At 45.5% G+C, this 18304-nt stretch overlaps 1 protein-coding gene across 10 annotated transcripts in view; it reads left to right on the top strand.

Moving 5' to 3' along the window:
* Positions 1–595: 595 nt before the first annotated feature.
* Positions 596–18304, top strand: part of TEAD1 (TEA domain transcription factor 1) — a 140577-nt gene continuing 122868 nt past the window's right edge. For 5 of the 10 annotated variants that reach the window (XM_085550118.1, XM_085550117.1, XM_015863965.3 and 2 more), the window contains exon 1: positions 596–733. The gene's annotated coding sequence lies outside the window, so the exon portion shown is untranslated. Of the gene's footprint in view, positions 734–1128; positions 1266–1410; positions 1575–18304 lie in introns of those variants that run through there. The other 5 variants (XM_032445240.2, XM_015863968.3, XM_085550114.1 and 2 more) reach the window with 2 other exon arrangements.

Here is an 18304-nt window from a genome sequence, read left to right as displayed (position 1 = left end):
CCTTTGGCAACCCCGTTGCGAGTCCATTACAAAACAGTACAAACGGAGTTGCCTAGCACTGTGGACCCCCTTGCAGGGCCACAGCTGCACAGTACCGCTGACCCCTTTGGAGGGCTCTACCGCACAACGTTGCGCATGCCGCTGTAGGACCCCCCATTGCGGGACCCGCACAGCATTGCGGGACCTCTCATAGGACCTCCGATGCACGGCGTTGCGGGACCCGTGGTTCCAGCGGTTCGGCACGCTGTAGCACACGCACTTGCAGGACCTGTTGCACACCCCGGCAGAGGCCCCCGGCGCGCAGCACCGCCCGCCCCTCCCGCGGGCTCCCCTATGAGGTCAGCTCTCTCGGAGGCCCCGCCCGCCGCCCCGCCCGCCTCCCGCCCGCCCGCGGCCGCAGGGGGCGGCGGGCCGCGCTCCGCCCCGCGGCCGCCCCGCTCCCGCGTTCATTTCATTCCTCCCCTCATTCCGCGCATTCTTCGCATCGCTGGCGCCGCGCAGCCCGGCCGGGAGCCCGGCCCGCCCCGCCGCCGGCCGGGCAGCAACTCAGCCTCCGAGGGCTCCGTCCGCCGGCCCGCGGCCACCTACCGCCGCGGTATAAATAGCCGAGCGGCGGATCAAAAAGGGAAAACAACAAGAAAAAAAAAAAAAAAAAGCAGCCGGGCGCGGGGCCGCGGACGGTCCGGGGCGGCCCGGGGGGCGGCGGGCGAAGTTTCGCCGGCGGTGCGCGGAGGTAAGCGGGGGGCCGGCGCCCCGCAGGTGCCGGGCGGGCGCGAGGGAGGGAGGGAAGAAGGGAGGAAGGGAGGCGGGCGGGGGCCGCCGATCGCGGGGGCAGAAGTTGCGTCCCGCCGAGTTCGTGCCGCCGCGGGGCCGCGGCCGGAGCTGCAACAGGCGGCTGCCGCCCGCACTTAGAGCCTGAGTCACCGCGCGGCAGCGGCGCGCACACACACACATAGACACACACACACATACACGCACACACTCGCACACACGCCGCTTCGCAGCGCTCCGTGCCGCTTTGCACCTATTTATCCGCGGGAAGTTGGCGGCTCGCGTTGCGCTGCCCCCGGCCGCGAGCAGCCCCTCGGGGGATGGAGGCAGCGATGCCGCTCTCGCCGCCGCCGCGTCTCCTTGTCCAGAGCCGCCGCTTCGCCGCACGTTCGAGTGGAAAATTTTCGGGAGTCGGCAGCACCGTAGTGTCCAAAGCAGACAAAGTCGCGGTCGCGGCAGCGCCGAGGAGGCCGGCCCCGGAAAAGTTGCTCCCGGTAGGAGCCGCGGGGAGCGCGACCCGCGGGGCGGCCGTGCCGGGAGCTGCGGAGGGGCCGGGCCGGGCCGCCTTTGTTCGCAGACGGAGCGCGTTCAAAGGAAGTGGCGCTTCCAAGGGGGAGGGAAAAGTTGGACGGCGCGGCTTCTGCGGCGGAGACGGGACGGAACGGCCGAACGGGGGCGGCGGGGGAGGGTCGGGCCGGGGAGGGGTCAGCGGAGCTCCCCGCCTTTACCGAGTCGCCCTCCCGGCCCGGCCCGGCGCTCCCCGGTCGCGCTTCCTCCGCCCGGAGCGCGGTCGGGCTGCGCCGGTACGGGGTCGAACTACTTCGGAAACAATGGAACGGCAGCCGGCCGCGTTCCTCGGGAATGCCGCTAAGTTGCGAGAAACCGGCGGCCGCCTTTGATAGCGGAAGCGAGGAGCGTTCCCGGAGCCTCCCGGGCTCCCGGTGCTCCGGTGCTGCCGCCCGGGGCGAGGCCGACGCGGCTCGGGTCGCTGCCGTTCCCGACGGGAAGCGACGCGGCCGAGCTCCGGGAAGGCCGGGTGCAACGCGGCCGTACCGCCGCCGAGCGGGAGCCTGTTTGCTTCCCCTCGGCGCCGGTAAAGTCGGCCGGTTAGCGGGGTGACGGAGCCGGGCGAGCGGATAGCGGGACGTTGGGAGGCGGGCGGCCGAGCGCCGCTCTCTGCTCCCGGCGTTGTAGCGCTCTGGGCGTCTGCCGTACGGAGCGCTGCGGGATGGCAGCTGGTAGGGAGCGCTCGGGCGGGCGGTACCTGCAGCTGGGTGCAGAAACGAGCGTGGTTACCGTTACGTTAAAGGATTCATTGAAATTAACGTACTACCCCGGAATAGGAGCGTGTGTGTGATGCGCGGTGCGTTCTGTCCCTATAAATAGTTGGGGAATACCGTTACAGGGAGATTGGGTTGTACCGCGGTAAGACGGGGCTATCGAGAATGACACGGACCTGTGGGTTAAATTACTTGTTGGGGCGGGGGGGTGAGGGGGCGGCATGTTTGTGTGTGTGCGTAGTTATCCGTGTGGGCACGCGCTTTATTTGGGAACAGAAATGCGGGAATTAATACAACGAACGTTCCTAAAGCGGAGCGTTTTGTGCGTGGATCCCATTTTAAGCTGAAAAGTTCTTAAGATCGACTTTGTGCAGTGATTTTGACCAAAGGTCAGCGTTCAGGCCGCAGTTACTTTCTGCTCCTGTGCCAAGCGGTGCCTTTTCACCCGGCGCTCCATGCGGTGAGCTCTGCAGGGGAACTGCCGGGTCTGCTGCAGGCTTCTATCATTTGATCGAGCAGAAATTCTGGCTACTAATGATTTATTTCTGCTTTTCTTCTTAGAAGTCCTCGAATACTTTTTGGGAAATGCTTTGCTGCTGAATGCGCATTAGGTGTACTTTGAGCATCGATTTTTACATGGACTGCTTTGGTGAAGTAAATCTCATTTGCTTCTGTACTCAGGAGAGTCTGGCAACAGCCCTCGAGTGGAATTATGGCTTTATATGCGGTGCTGAGCAGGATGTATGCAAGTAGCAAAGCAGGGGAAGAATGTTGGTTTGGTATTCCTTAAAAAAAGCCTCTGCCTAAAGGAATTGGGTGGTTTTTTAGCTGTTTCATTAAAAAAGAACAGCAGAAACTTAATTATGAGCCAGACCCTCGTGTGTCTCCAGCTGAGAGGACAGTGCATTGCGATGTGCCCGGGGTAACTTGGAGCTGGCGTCTGGTGGTGGGGGTGCTGCATGGAGCCCTGCCGTTGGGTATTGCTCAAGTGGGTTTCAGGCTTTGTTTGGCCACGCCTGAAAAAGTTAAGCTCGTTAAGTCACATGCAGAGGAAGAAAGGATTCTTCTTCTTTTTAAGCGACCCGCGTAGATAACGCTGTCAGCAGCAGTTAAAGATTTAGTGCAGGCATAAGTGTAAGAAGGGCTTCTGGAGCTACACAGACATTGCAGTGTGTTTTGTTTAATAAAAACCGAAAGGTAAAAATATGAAATCATGTACTGTGACATGACTGTAGTTTTTAATGTATGAGTAGCATGGCTACAGTGTTAGAACAACTTTAGTAGAAATAACCTGATTAGATGAGAAGATGTCTGAGGTTTCCAAAATGAGAAGATACTGCGTACGGTTATGAATGTATCTGTGAGATGACCTTCGGGATACACACGTGCATCTCTGTTTTTCCACCCACTATTTCTTGTTGATGTTCCTGTTGTATCTCAGCAGAGATGGTTTAAAAACTGCCTGTTGTTCTGAAGCCATCGCCCTTACTCAGAAAGCAAAGATTTGCTCGACCCAATCCTTCCTCAGGTTAAAGTGACGGAGATGACTCATACGAATAAACATTCACGGGATCAAATACGAAGATATTTACAGTGTATGCTTTATGTACGCGGTTAGCATGATATCTGATGCCTAAAGAAGGACACGGCTGCTGTTCTGCATCTTTGATTAAAAAGAGTATCAAATCCCATCTACGTGCTTTCCTTGGGTTTTGGTAAGGGGAGACTCACTTGCTGCCTTGCTTCTGATCTATCTGAAACTTGCGGGCATGTTTCTGTTAGAAGTTTGTTGCTGGTTCCAGTTGTATGTGCACACATGAGGTGCAGGCCGGCTGCTTGGAGCTGCCTGTTGTGAGTGCCGCTTAGCACTTGGTCTTCATGTGGAAGGCACTGAGTTGGCTGCAGTCGGGGTGCAAAGTGGCTCTTTAGATGTCATTTTGAAATCCTCTTCGGAAGGAGCTGCTTTAAAACGCGAGAGAAACAGTAGCTGCTGCTTTCTGGGAGCTGAGATTTAATTACCACGTTGTCCCCGTGCGGCACCTCGCCGGTGGTGCCCGGCTGTTCTGTATTCCTCAACTACGGTCATCTACTATTTAAAAAAAGGTAAATCAAAACGTTAGAGCCAGTGGGAGGTAAATCATCTCCCTGAGAGGAAATGCTGGTGGGGGCTGTGCGGCGGTTTATATAAGCGCTGCGTAATTTACATTGTATCCTGTGATATATGGATGGATTAATGGTGCTATTTATTGTAAAGCCGGCCGACTCCGAGCCACACTAAACACACGTTTTTAGAAGAAAAACCTTGACAATAAATTCCCACTTGCTCTCTGTTCTTGCACACAACTCCTTTTTGTTTTTGCGCGTGGAACAGGGATGGAATAATATTTCTTGGAATAATGCTCTGCTGGGTTTTAATGGTTGCTTATTTCTAAAGCCCAGGAGTGAGAAGTTGCGGGCTGCAGTCCTTTGAGGCAGCACCTTGAAACCTGCCTCTGCTTTGTCATACAGAGCTGTGGCAGGACGTGTCCTATGCCAGGCCTGCCTGGTTGTGGTGTGAAATGTCATTGCTGCATTGGGGATTGCCGTGCTGTTGCTGTGCCCCACACAGCCCTCTGTGTCCATTTAGCAACTTTTGTGCTATCTCTGGTTATTGAAGTTCCCGCAGAACTGCATTAATTTTCACACTAGCTGAACGAAGAGAGGAGGGGAAGGAGGTAATGAGCCAGGGTCAGGGTCTGGTTCCCAGCAGTGAATGTGGGGCATCTTGCTGCAGTAGTCCATGGATGTCTCAGTGAGCAGCCCACCTTGTGCTTGGTCCCTTATTTGTTATCTGGATTTCTGTATGTCCATCGGTAACTCAACGAGAATGCACGGAACGCACGAGGGGTCAATAGGCACTCATTTGGCTGGGCCATGGCTGCAGCCCCACATCCCGCTCTGCCCAGCATGGTGGGTTGGCAGCCCATGGAAGGTGCACCTACAACTTGTCCTTCTTTGTCTCTTAGCCGTGTAGCAAAACGGTACTAATCCTCCTGCTGCGCCTTCCTGAGCCTTTGTGACCCTCATTCAGCAGCCATCTCTGAAGTTGTGAGTCACAGATAGGCAGAGTGGTGTGCTGGTTGGTGGGTCAGAAAGTAGAGTGTGAGGCTGGGGGAAGGGAGGCCGGCCTGGAACTGTGTGTGGAGCTATTAAAGCGCTATTGACTGGGAATCTAAAACAATGACGAGTGCTGTTGTTTTTACAGATACATAAACTGAAAACTGCTGCTAATGATGGGAAATGTTAATTATGTGAGAACATATTGAACTTATATTCTCTGGCATGAACTTTTTTTAAATGCATCAACTGTGCTGCCTTTTATGCGCACAGCTTTCTAATTATCATAATTCAGTACAGCTCTGGCTTTTGGAAAGAGTTCAAGTGCAATCTCAACTTAACATGAAAGGAGAGTGGGGTTTTTTTTTTTTGGGCTCTTTTTTTTTTTTTTTTTTTTTTTTTCTTCTCTTAAACAGAATGTTCAAGAACAATTTGAAAAGATAATCTCCAAGTGCTACGTCCTTAGCTGGGTCTAACTCAGAAAAGAAGCCTGTTCCCATAACTGCCTATCAAAGCAGAACATGTTATTAGAACTGTGGGTTTTTTTTCCCTCGTTATGTCTTTCACGCTCCTGCAGCACACAACTGAAACCATCTTTGCAGAACTGAATGCCATCTTGATATATCCGCGGACAATTTCAACGTTGCCAGTGTTTCAAATGTTTCAGTGGGTTGCTACATTGTTAGCAAAATCCTTCTGTTACTGTGGCTTTTGTTTTATTTTATATTTCACATGTAGTACGTAGGTAACAAAGATTTCATTTGCTTAAATGAAGCGAGAGGAAAAATGTGACGATTCTTCTGGCATTAAGCAATGGTGTTTCTGTACCGTATTAAAGCCCTACTGCAAATCTTCCTTATCTGTCAGCATTGACACCTTGCCTTCGTGGAGCTGGAGGGAGTTGTAAATACCAGATAAATGCCAGTTCTTTATAAAGCTTTCGCAAGTTGTTTTTGTTTATAAACGAGGGGAAGGTGGCTTTCATGTAACTCACACTTGAATTTTGGTTTCTCTGATGTTTTTTCCATGCGATCCAACGGTTAGTTGTTTTTTCCCTTATCTTTTCCCCGTATTTCCTGTCTTCCAGCCGAAAAAGAATCAGATTATTATTGTTATTTTTCATACTTGTCCTTTTCCCTTACTACAGTGCATGCTGCGTTTCCAAAATGCAGAGAAAGCCCCAGTGAAACAAAATGACTTCATTTGAGCTGGCACTTAAGAGCAGAATTCACTTCCATAGTGCTGAAATAAAAGAAGCCAAGTGTTTTAAATAGCCACTCCCCTAGGCCAGAGTGTTTTTAGAAAAGCTCATTGTCTAGATTAGAGCTGCAGCAGTATGCCTGCCGCTGGTAAATCTCCCGGAGCAGACAGCTCCATTTCTAAAGTTGACATCTGCTTTACTCTTTGTTCACCTGTTAAAAAATAATAATAATAATAATAAATGTAAATAGATGAGTGTGCCATTGCCCTGGAGCTCTGCAAAAAAAGAAATAGTGCTGCTGACAGTTTGTCACATCGTGCTCCCAGTCTAAGGCTGCAATAGCCTATTGTTATGCCAGCAACAGGCAACAGAAGTTGTGGCACCATATGGCTGGTATATGCGTCAGATAAGCTATCTGTTAATTTAGCTTATCAGTGCCGTTTTGATATGCTTCGTGTTTGAATCACCAACCGGTATGGCCTTGGGTGTTTTTGGAGCCAAATTATGCCTTAGCATTGTAGGCATCACAGTTATTCCCTTGGTGGAATCTCTTTCCTTTCGTTTACCTCTTGGTGCCCTGACCAGCGGTGTTTATTTCTGCAATTAGCTGGCATGTTTTTTCACACGGTTGTTGTGTCAGGAGACTGCAGTTCAGGAATGACGCTTTGGTTTTGAGGAGGAAAACGTCGAGACAAACTTTGAAAGAAAAGGTAAATTCGTAGAGGTTTAGTGGGTCAAAGCTTCTGTTATATGTATCTCCATTAAAACATAAAGTGTTTGGAGACAAGCGTTTACTAACGACACAGGAAACCTCACTCGTGCTGGATGTCCTACCACCATGCCTTCCTACTTTTTGTCCCAAAGCTGTTTTACAGTTGGGTTTTTTGGTTGTTTTTTTTTTGGTTTTTTTTTTTTTTTTTGGTTTTTTTTTAAGGCAAAGCTCTGCAAAGAGATGCATTTTCCACATTGCCGATTTTGCTTTTATTCTTTCAACAAGTTAACCCAAATGAAGTATTGCATCACTATATCGGGTGCGCATTGATCTCCAGTTTTATTTTACTTTTTAATTTCAGTTCATTCCACAGCCAACTGGAGGCCCAGTAGAAGCCTTAAAGACTCAATGGGTGTTCTTTCATTTCTTTCATCTTTTTTCCCCCCCTTCTCTCCCCGCCACCCTTGACTCCTTTTTCGGTACTAATTTTGTCATGGGGAAAAAAGCTCAAAACAAATACAGTTTTCCAGTCAGTGCTGCAGCGATGTCCGTAGGGTTGGGTCTGCCCACGCTGCTCTTTGACCTTGCTGCACATTCTTCTTTGTCTTTGCCCTGCAGGCTCTGTCTTGCTGTCCCTTACAGGGCACCACATCCATCTTCAGTTGTTTGCATTCCCCTCTTTTCTTGAGTGTGCAGTTACTTTCTTGCTCCAGGGCTGCCCTCAAGGAGGCTCTCCTTCCTGCACACAGTGGAAGGTTTTTGTTTCCTTCTCCATCTTACCAGACCCTTCTTATAGTCTGTCTGACTTGTTACTGTTGCTTACGGATCTGAGCTTGCTGTCACATCTCTGTGCCTGTATCAGTGCTGCTGCTTCTTCACCCTGTCTTGTAGGAAGAAAAGACTGCTTGTGATTGCACGACTTTCATGTCTGGGGTTTTTGGTGACCAATAAAAGGGACAGATTGTCTCTCAAGAAAGAGACAGTCTTCTTACAGTCACCTTCTGATTCTGTTTGCTGACATGAAGCAAGACCCATGTTGACACGGTTGCTGTCAGAAAGCAAGAAAGCTTTCCTGCCTGTGGCTTGGCATCTCAGGCTACTAATGGAGGCCTGTAGTTCCTCTCCAGGACAGGACGTGCTAGCATCCGTCTGCTTAGAGCTGGGTTGCAGACCACCTAATATTCTGAATGTCTGAAGTTCAGATTTAAGGCTCAGGTGTGTTTTGTAGGCAGGGACAGTTGAATGATGGAGCAGATTTTGTCTTCTGGCTTGGTGCAAGTTAGACATGTGATCTCTTACCATAGCGTGTTGTTTTGTTTTTTTTTTTTTTTTTTGTTTTTTTGTTGTTGTTGTTGTTGTTGTTTTTTGTGGTAAAGAAAGCAAAGAGGCAGGGGGAAGAGAAGTATTAAGAATTCCCATTCTCTGTGAGGCATTTGCACACCTTCCTGGGAGATATTTTTAAGTGCTGACAGTGAGAGGTAATTTTTGGTCAATTATGTTGTCTAGGTATTGTGTATACTAAATATGGGCATCATTGGACCAATGGGGCCATTAAAACATACCAAATCTGTATTTATTTAGTACTATAAGGTGTATCTTTCATATGGCTTGATTTATTTTATTTTCTTTATTAAACTCCAGAGCCTGAGTGAGGTTTTGGCTGATTTGATATCTGCTTGACTTGGCTTTCCTAACCTCTCATTGGTTCCAGTCATTGTTTTGTGACTGGAATTTCATAACTCCAAATAATGGACGTTTTTGGTTTTTTTCTTTCCACTTGCTGTTATTTATGTACAGTAATTTCTTTTTCTGCTTCTTGGCATATTTACTATACGCTTACCAAGCAGTTGTAGATAAGCAGTTATAAAATATGCAGCTTCCTGTGCCAATTCAATTTAGCTGCTCATGTTAGCAATGTTTTCTTGGTGGTGGAAAAAAATGACCCATAAACAACTCGATCTCCCCAAATCTCTAAAAACAATACCAAACAAAAAAAGGATAATAGAATTATCAAAGTTCTTGGTTGCCTGGTAAATCAACTAATATTCTGGCCTCGCAGATTTTGGAAACAAATTAAAGAAGCCTTTTTTAGGTAGCAGGCTGCTTTTAATGGTCCTTCTGTATTAAGGAAAGTACAGTATTGTAGGTTATTTATTTCTGGGCATGCAGTACAGGGTGAAGAGCCTGCAATTCAGCTAGCAATGCCTCTGTGCCCTGAGGTAAACTCTATTTCACAAAGGGAATTTTGATTATGGTCTACTGCTCTGTAGCATAGTGGAGGCTTCAAGAGGCAAGTGGTAAATGCTACCAAAGAAAAGCTGGATTGGAGCCACTGACGTCATCTAAGTAAATCTGCTGTAGGACTATAGCCATAAAATGACTGCCAGCCACTGAGCGCACTTTGGCCTTTTCTTGTCAACTGTTTTAACTGCTTTCTCTCTCTTTCTTTTTCCTCCAAGCAGTGTGCATTTTTGTTTCTTTTTTTTTTTTGTGTGTGTGCAAGTTGTGTGCATGGTGAAGCACAGAAATGCAAGTATTTCCCCCCGGCTGCTGCCCTGTGTACGTGCTGTGTGAGGAGCTGCAGAGTGCAGCTCAGAAATTAAAAAGTAAACCAGTACTTTTCCATACGTGAGCCTAGCAGAACTAAGCTTCCATCTCAAGCCATGTTTTTCGGCACAAGAGCCTGGCAGTTCAAGTTACAGCATACTGATGAGATTTGTGTTGTGGGCAAAAAGCGTTTGGATGCACTGGAGGGCACGCTTCCCTGGGGACCAGCTAGCTGTGTGAAAATGGCCGGTTGTGAACTCTGAGATAGCACCAAATGTGCCTGTTGATGAGGGTTTAAGATCCTGTCTGTTAGCCACTGCTTTAAGCTTGAGCCCTGGAGCTAAAGTCACCCCTGAAACAGAATAACTTTCTTGTTTTGGGCATCCAAATGTGTTGTTAACAGCCGAGCTTCTGCTGGAACTCTTAATGCATAGTTAAAGAAACCATGTGCATTTATAACAGCAGCTCTAGGACGCCTTGATTCATATGGCAGTAGATACAGCTGCACCTCCAGGTACAGCTACAAATGTAGTTGGTGTCTCACCTGTCCCCAACCTGAAGCTTAGGGGTGTCAGCATTGCAAGAGGAGTCACTGCTTTTTGTGCTGCTGGGTTGAACTCCCTGTCGGCATTCTTTTGACATGAATTTCCAGGAATTTTAACGTGCTCCTTTTAAAATACGGAGTGTGCAGTAAAGCACACTTAGAATTATCAGTCAGCGTGTCCCGTGATAACTTTTGTTTTCTTGATTTATGTACTTTTAAAACTTTAAAATAAAAACTAAGCATCACTGTTTTTGAAGTTTGAGTCTTATGATCAGAAATATATTAAAACCAGTATCTTATCCATGAATCATTAGATGAGTCAGTTCCTGAAACCACTGCAAGCCTCACAGTTCTTGGCTACAGCTGAAAGCAGGAAATCCAGGCTTCAATAACTTCCTTTCCCAGTACTGGCTATGGCAGTGTTAGTGGTTAGTATATGCTGCTTTTGTAAGCAATAGGAAGATGTATGTCTGAGGAACAAAGGCACTCAAGTCAATTTGCTGAAACTGTTTATAATTTGTGGTCTTGATTTGAACGTCAGGATACATCGGCGTATGCTACATTCTGTGCTGCAATGCGTTTTCCAGCAGTGAAACACAGAGTATGAAATAGAGGGAGAGCTCTATGGCACAGTTTTTGGCCAAAACCCATCTAATCAGTTTACCAGGAAAAGGAGCGGTGCGTTAGTGCTATCATCCAACCTCCTGAGCAGTGATAGCAGCGAGAACCCAACGCATAGGAGTAAATGTAACGTGTTTATTTAGCAGCTACTCGTCTTGTGCTTGTGAAACAAACTATTTTTATTCTGTTTCAGTGCTCCAAGAGAGCTTGAAAAAAGCCCAACCCAAACTTGGAACTTGTAAAATAAAAACACATGATTTGTTTTTCAGTCTCCTTTTTTGTAGTGAAAACTGTTTGCCTCCTCATAATCAAGGACACATTGATTGTCTCAGTGTCAGTGAAGCATTGTTGGCTGCAGAATCTGTCTCTTTAAATGTGGAGTGCCTGTACTCTCTGACATCTGTTCGAGAGGATTTACTATTTACCTTCTTGTGCTAACTGGGCCAGATTCAGGTTTGGTACAATGTTGATCTTAATGTGTTTACAACTGGGAAGTATTCAGCTCTTTCTGTTTTTCTTAAATACAGTGAAAGATAGTTTGGTATCTTGTACTTATTATTTGGTTAATTTAACTGCCTAACCAGCAGCACATAAATGCCAAACCTATCTTTGATTATTCTTTGTGTTCTTTCCTCCAAAATGTTGTCTAATTATAAACTGAGAACGAATTGAGCAACAAACTAGTTAGACAATGCATTAAAAATCAACTTTGGACAATGTTGACTGAACGTTATATGCAGTATTGATTAAAAACAAATACAGAGTTCTTTTTTTAAATACCCACAGCAGTTATTATTGCATGTTAGGAAGCTTTTTCTTTTTTGCAATGGATAATATGTGAAACTGCTTTATTAACACATGCTGCAAGTTGTAGTCCTTCTTGGCTTGTGCATTTCAGTGTTGGTAGATTGGCCTTGAAATAGCTAATGGCCCTTTATGGAGGGTTGGAGCAGAGGAGAAAAGAGTATACCCATATCCATACATAATACAGACTTTTCTCACCTTCTTCCTCTGTCTGTGCAACTTCATTGTCATGGAGAGACCAGGAGAGGGTTGGTCCCTCTCTCAGACAGTCATTGGAGCCTGTAAGGGACTGACTTGAGTTCTAGTTGAGGTGGTCCTTTGGGGAGAGGAGCCTGCTCTCCAGGATGGCAGGTTTGTGTCTGTACTGTTTTCATGGCGCTTTGTAATGGCCTATGCCTGCTGCTCCTTTCTTCTCATGGCACTGGCCCACGTGGCCATCATTGTTGGCTCATAGTGCCCATCCTGGGTCAGGCCTCTGGACTAGTTTCATCATAAGGGAGCAGAAACCTCCTGTGCCCCAGCAGGTGTCCAGGCAAACTGCTTTGTTGGCTGTGTGTGAGGGGAGTCACAGCACCATTTTCTCTAGTACAGAACATTAGTAGGGATGTCAGTGTCGGGCATTAACCTTCTCCAAGACCCCACTTTGCTGTTTCTGGAGGCAGGTTGCCATCCAGCAAGGGAGCTCAGCATAGAGGCATGTCCCAGACAAGTGTGGATCTGTGCCATTAAGCTTGCTCAGTGCAGAGCATCATGTGAGCACAGCAGCTTGGGCTTAGCACGGTGCAGCTATATAAACATCTGGACTCTTTGGGAGGCAGGCTGGCTTGACTCATCTCCTTCTCTGCTGCATTTTAAGAAAAAGGAGTGGCATTTGAAGGAAGGGCTCAATGTTTGCCTTCAGGAAGGAGGCTTCCAGGGAGGCACGTATCTTTTCTTCCTTCCTCTTAGCTGGCTTAAATGGTGCTTTATCCACAGATGCTGCTGGTGTGCACAGTGAGAAGCCTCACTCAGGTGTTCTCTCTGCTGTAGGGAGCCAGATGCTGATGCTCCAGGGGTTGCAGTGCTCAGCATCACACCACCTATTGTGGATTAACTTACTGCTTTGTAATTAACTTCTTGTAGTAACAATAATTACCATAATTAACTTACTGAAATAACTAAGATGTTCTTTTTGGGATAGGCTTTTATTTATTTATTTATTTAAGGGACAATTTTAGCACTTTAGCAGCAGAGAATAGCAGTGAATTTGCCCAGGATCAAAACGTGTAAAAGTCATCGTTCATCTTTGTGACCGTGAGAAGTACAATTTTCTATTAATTAATGTTAATGGATTGTAAAAGAACAATGAAACTGTTTCAAGTGGAAAAAGCATCTGAAAGTTTAGAAGCAGGCTATGGTCATACTTGACTTTATTTATTTCACTTGTAAAGTGTAAATGACTTCATCTTGTTTTCCTAGCTAAGCAGTCCTGATCATGGGTATCTTAATACGTACGATCCAGAGATCCATTTCTGTTAAGTTTGTACACTCCAAATGTGTATGAACTGAACATCTTTCTGTTCCTATTGATCAGAGAAATGTCCTGTTGCTTTAATGTGCATTTTGGTTTGGAATTAGAGGCCTGAGGCTTTGAATTGCCTACTGTCTGTAGACCAAGTCATCAGTAGCTGGTGATTGATTCGCTAATTAAAATCAATTTAAATGGATTTGTAAGCCTCATGTAACAGATTATCTTATTAGCAGGATGAGAAAGGCACTGTGATCTGCAAGGAATGTGTCACTTTAGACAAAATATAGCACAATTTTCATGGAAGAATTTCATGAATTGCTCCTGCCGTAAGCTATCTATGCAGATGAGAGCCTTGTTTAAGCCTTAATTTTATGAGTCTTCCTGTTGAAGTTTCATTGGTTTTTCCTTATTTTTGTTGTTGTTATGTCTGTTTTCCAAAATACTTACGTTTTAATGTGTGTGTGTGCATGCTTGTGCTGATGTATGTATTCATGGTTACAGAGCTGTATTCAGTATTGCCGTGCTTCAGATGTATTCTGAGCCTTGAGACTCTTTCTTTAACATTACCCTCACCCCATTTTTAAAAGAAGTCCACCCCAACAAAAATAGTATTCTAAATGACTGACAACGACATGTCAGAAAGAACATGTAATGCTGTTTAATCCACACTGCACTTGCATGGACTCCTAGCTTAGTGTGTATATATGCATGTGTATGTTCTGTGATCAGGCCACAAGAGTATCTAAGCAATGGACTCAGCAAAACTGATGGAAATTCTGGATTTGGTTTCAGACAGCACTGCTGTTGTCGCCAAATCATTGCCTTGCCCACAACGTCTCAGTAATGTGCGCACTTGCCAGTCTGATTTGTATCCCAGGCTTCTGCTGCAAAGAAGATACAAAATGGTGCATGCTTTTGTGTAGGAGGATCACTTAATGTGCATTTCTTCTCTTGTTCAAGGTCTGGGTACAAAGTCTGGGTGATGGGGGTGGGGGTGGGGAGGGCAAACTAAATTTGGTTATGAGATATTGGAGTATTGAAGTATGGGGTATTCATTGAAGCTGGTTTCACTTCAGATTTCCTTTGCTCTATGGAATAAATAAAAGACTTTAAAAATATGTAGTCATAAATTGATGATTTGAACTGAGTTGTTTTTTTTTTTTAAGAACTCTGTTTAAAAAAACAAAAGCAAGTCAATACTGTGTAGCTCAGAAACACAAGTCATTTAAGAAGAGTTCTGTTTATTGGATAATCCCACTATCGTGTGCAGTGTAGTTTACAAGTCCTTACCCAAAAGAAGGTCTGGCTCGGGATTGACACAGTAAAACCAATTTTATCTGGGATTTGAGGAGATTAAGTGCATTGCCTGAAACATTGGGTGCTCTGAAAGTAATGTCTCTTACTTATTTTCATGAAAACTACAACAGATACAAAGAGCACAGTAACACTGGTGGAGTAAAGTTTCAGCTACAGAACACACATTTTCAACAGTCACCACCATTAGCTGTGCATTTTTGCTGGCAATGAACAAGAGCCTGCATGCTGTGCTTATAAAAACCTACTCCAACAGATCACTGTGCTCACATCCACTGGTTGGTCTCTTGGAAACATCCAGCAATCACTGATGAATGTCAGTGGGTGCAAATTTTTCCAAATGGGGGAAATCAGTGACACAGCTTTGCTTCATCTGCACTTCTATGTCAGACACCATATTGTCCGAGTGCCCATGTGCTGTCATCTGTCACACAGCAGCAACATGGAATGAGATATTGTTGGGAAGGTTCAGCACACCACCAACATCCACTTCTGATGTTGTTGCCAACATAATAAAATAGGAGGCATTACTTAAGGAGCAGCCCTCATACAGCTGTGTAATTTGCTCTGATAGAAAGCTTTTTCATTGCATGTGGAAAATTGAGTAAGATATTCAGGTGATGTGGTTGTAAAGCCTGTGTAATACCTACTCATTTGACTCGCTAGGCTACTTATTGGTGACCTTTGGTTTACTCTGTTATCTTTAGGTGTTCTCTGGGTTTTGACTTCAGAGGATGGTGATTCACCTCATGATTTGTGGGACTTGTTGCCAGCTTGCTGCCTCCAGCAAGAAATTTGGAGGACTGTTGGGGGAAGCTACTGTAACAGGAGTCTCTCAGGGCACTCATGGAAGCCCAGTGCTGTCTGCGGTGCCAGCCCCTTTCTTCCTCTGAGCCTGCCACTGGTGTGTTAGTGCTGAGCTGGGGGGCTGCCGAGTCTCTGGAGTCTGGGAAAATAGAGACTGGCATTGGAATCTTGGGTGTGATGAGTTATTTCATTCTGGATGCAGCCCTCAATTCTGAGAGACAGTCTTCATGCCCTGACTTACTTTAGCTCTCACATTAGCATGCCAGATTGAAATTAGAGTAGTCATGCAATAATTATTTTGCGAACCTTTTGGTTTGGAACGGAGCAGAGAGACTCCTGAATGTAGAAGAAATATGCTGAGTTGTACCATTTTCTTTAAAACATAGCAGAGACTGAGGCGGGACATAAGCAGGATGTAGCCCCTTCAAACTTGCAGAGAGGTAAACACCAAGGTAGGGGGCCTGGGTCATGGCTGCCAGCCCTCTTTCTTTTTACTTCTGAATACTACATGGAATTGCCTCATCTTTTACTATAGCTCCAATTCCTCAGTTGTGGAATCACGGTTTCAATTACTTGACTTTCTTCAGCTGAATTTCTACTTGTAGGGTTCTGGCTAAAAGGAAAGGGACATTGTTGGTGAATAGCTTTTAAGTAGCGTGCTTCGTAATGCTGCCCTTATGACTTGAGGGAATGTTTTCCATTCCACATTTGTCTATAATGTGAATCTTAGTAACATTTATCTCGTATTCAGGCTGTAAAGCTTTCTGTGTATGTTGCAAACCCTATGAAATGTTTTTTATTCCTGTGAATTATAAATAGTCTGATCTGCTCAACTATCAGTTTCCTAAGCACAGTTTTATTTTTTCATAATGGAACGTGGTTGTGGAGCAGGGTTACATGAAATGCAATTGAATTGTACAGTAATAAAATTTCCATGGTGCTCTCTGAAGGTCAGTGGTATGCAATTAATTGCTGGACTGATGATGGGTTCTGTGTAGGAAGTGTTGACGCCCCAGACACTAAATATAATAATTAAGCTCAGGGGTCAGCGTCAAAAGAATAGAAAACATGTGACTCTGTCATTAACACCAAATTTGTGCTGATACTTGGTTTAACAATACTATAATAGATGTAGGTTCATGCTTGCGATTTATGACTTGCTCAGAAAGAGTTTGTTAGGAAGCTTGGAGGAAGGGGTCCAAATGAGGCTGGCTGGATACGTGGTTGGTTTCTAGCTTTTTGGTAAGCCAGTCTGATTAAGGAAGGCTTCAGTCTTCAGAATATTGAGAGAAAAGAGCTGTGTCCTTTGAGGACTTGTAGGGGGAGAAGCTTGCCATCCACCTCTTGTGCTTAAACCCAGGCAGTTGGCATCTCCTTTGAATAGGGGAAAGGAGGAGTTTCCTCTGGAGAGGAGAAGTTATTACTAGGTATGGAAATTCAGGTCATTCTTCTGAATGCCTGGTGTATCTCTTCCTGTAGTTACTCTTCCTAATGGCAGTATCATTTGCTACCCACCAAAGAAGGCAGCAAAGCTTGGCTGGATAAGGAAGAATGCATATTTAAAACATACCTGATTGAGAATTATGATAAATATTGGTCAGTTCCGTATCTCCAATTTTAATCAAGTAGATGCACTTGGAACTCGCAGATCTCTTTAGAGAAAATTCCAAAGATAGCAAATGCTCTTGTTACTCCCTTGATTTCAAGTGAGTACTGTTTATGAGAGGGTCAGTTGGTGTTAATAGAGAAAGACTGGTTTTCCTTGGCTTAATCCATTCTTATAAGAACCATGGCTTGCAAAAAGGAGCAGCTCCCCGTGGAATGCTATTGCTGTTGAAGGCATTGACATGTGTTGTGATTCCCCGCGGGTATATACTGTGGGAAATAATGAATTAACATTTCAACATAGGATGTGGAAGTGTTCATAGATTGTTCTGCGGAACAAAAGTGATCTTTAGCTGTTCAGCATTCCCCCTGTGACTAAAGCTAAGAAAACTACCGTAGATTTAAAACAAACAGAAAGGTTAAAAATATTCAGCAGTGTGCACGTATGTGATGATTATTACTAACCTGTGTTTGGTGTTGCTGGATTAGAACTCTTCTAACCCGGTGACTTGAACATGCTTGTGTTAAGGTTTGTTTGTTGTTAGCTCACGTTGGAGTACTTGGGGGGCTAGGGGAAATGGGGGAAAAATCCATCCCGTTGCATTGGATGTGTGAATTATTATTTGGGAAGTCCTTTCTATATACCTTTGTAGGAAGTACTGTCAGTATGAATGGTTGTCTCTGAGATAAAGGTTTCCCATCTTCTTCACTTTATGCAAATTTGTGTAATTGGCTTGGAATGGTAAGATTGAGTGTAATTAAGTCTCATAATTAATTAATATGAGAACCTACGCAAACATGGCAGAAGTATTTCATATTTCATGATTTGTTCCCTTCTGTAAAATTGCAGTAATAATACTTTGTTACTTAATGCTGTAAGCAATAATTGGGTAATAGTTATAAAGTGCTTTACTATGAAAATGTATGTAAAGAACCATTTTTAAGTGGTGAAATTGATGCATAGGCCTCAGTCCTTGCAGAAAAGCTTCTGCTTCTGTGAAGTAACATGCTGGAACTCGTGTAGGACCAGGAGAGCTACCAGCTGGTACTGAAGGCCACTCACAGAACTGTCACAGCTTTTTGATATGCTATTCTGAGTGCTTGTCTTTGCCTTTAAGTTAAGCAACAGTTAAGAAATCCTTAGTTAGAGGTGTAATAGCAGTGATTTAGACTTCTCACTACACTCACAGTCAGCAAACAAGCAAAACAATCATATACATAATTTAGAACATAAAATCTCTGGGCGTGTTTTACAACCAACTGTTAATAGACTTTCAATGTGCGCAGCAGTGCCACATCTATGAGGATAATGCACCTTTCAGAGCCCCCTGGATCCTTTTTTGAGAACAACCTGCCAGCAGCATTTCTTTCTCCTTTTGTGGTTGTAGAATTGAGCACAGGGGTTGACCTGAGCGTTCTGTCCAACAGCTGGACACCAACTGCAAACTGAGGGCTGCACATGGATGTCTTTGCAGCAGTCTGTGCAGAAGGA

This window comes from Coturnix japonica, chromosome 5, assembly GCF_054131305.1.
Source record: "Coturnix japonica strain WE chromosome 5, WE-NBRP24, whole genome shotgun sequence".
Lineage (NCBI taxonomy): Eukaryota > Metazoa > Chordata > Aves > Galliformes > Phasianidae > Coturnix > Coturnix japonica.
Note: the sequence above shows the minus strand (reverse complement) of the source record. Positions and strands in the feature narration are given on the sequence as shown.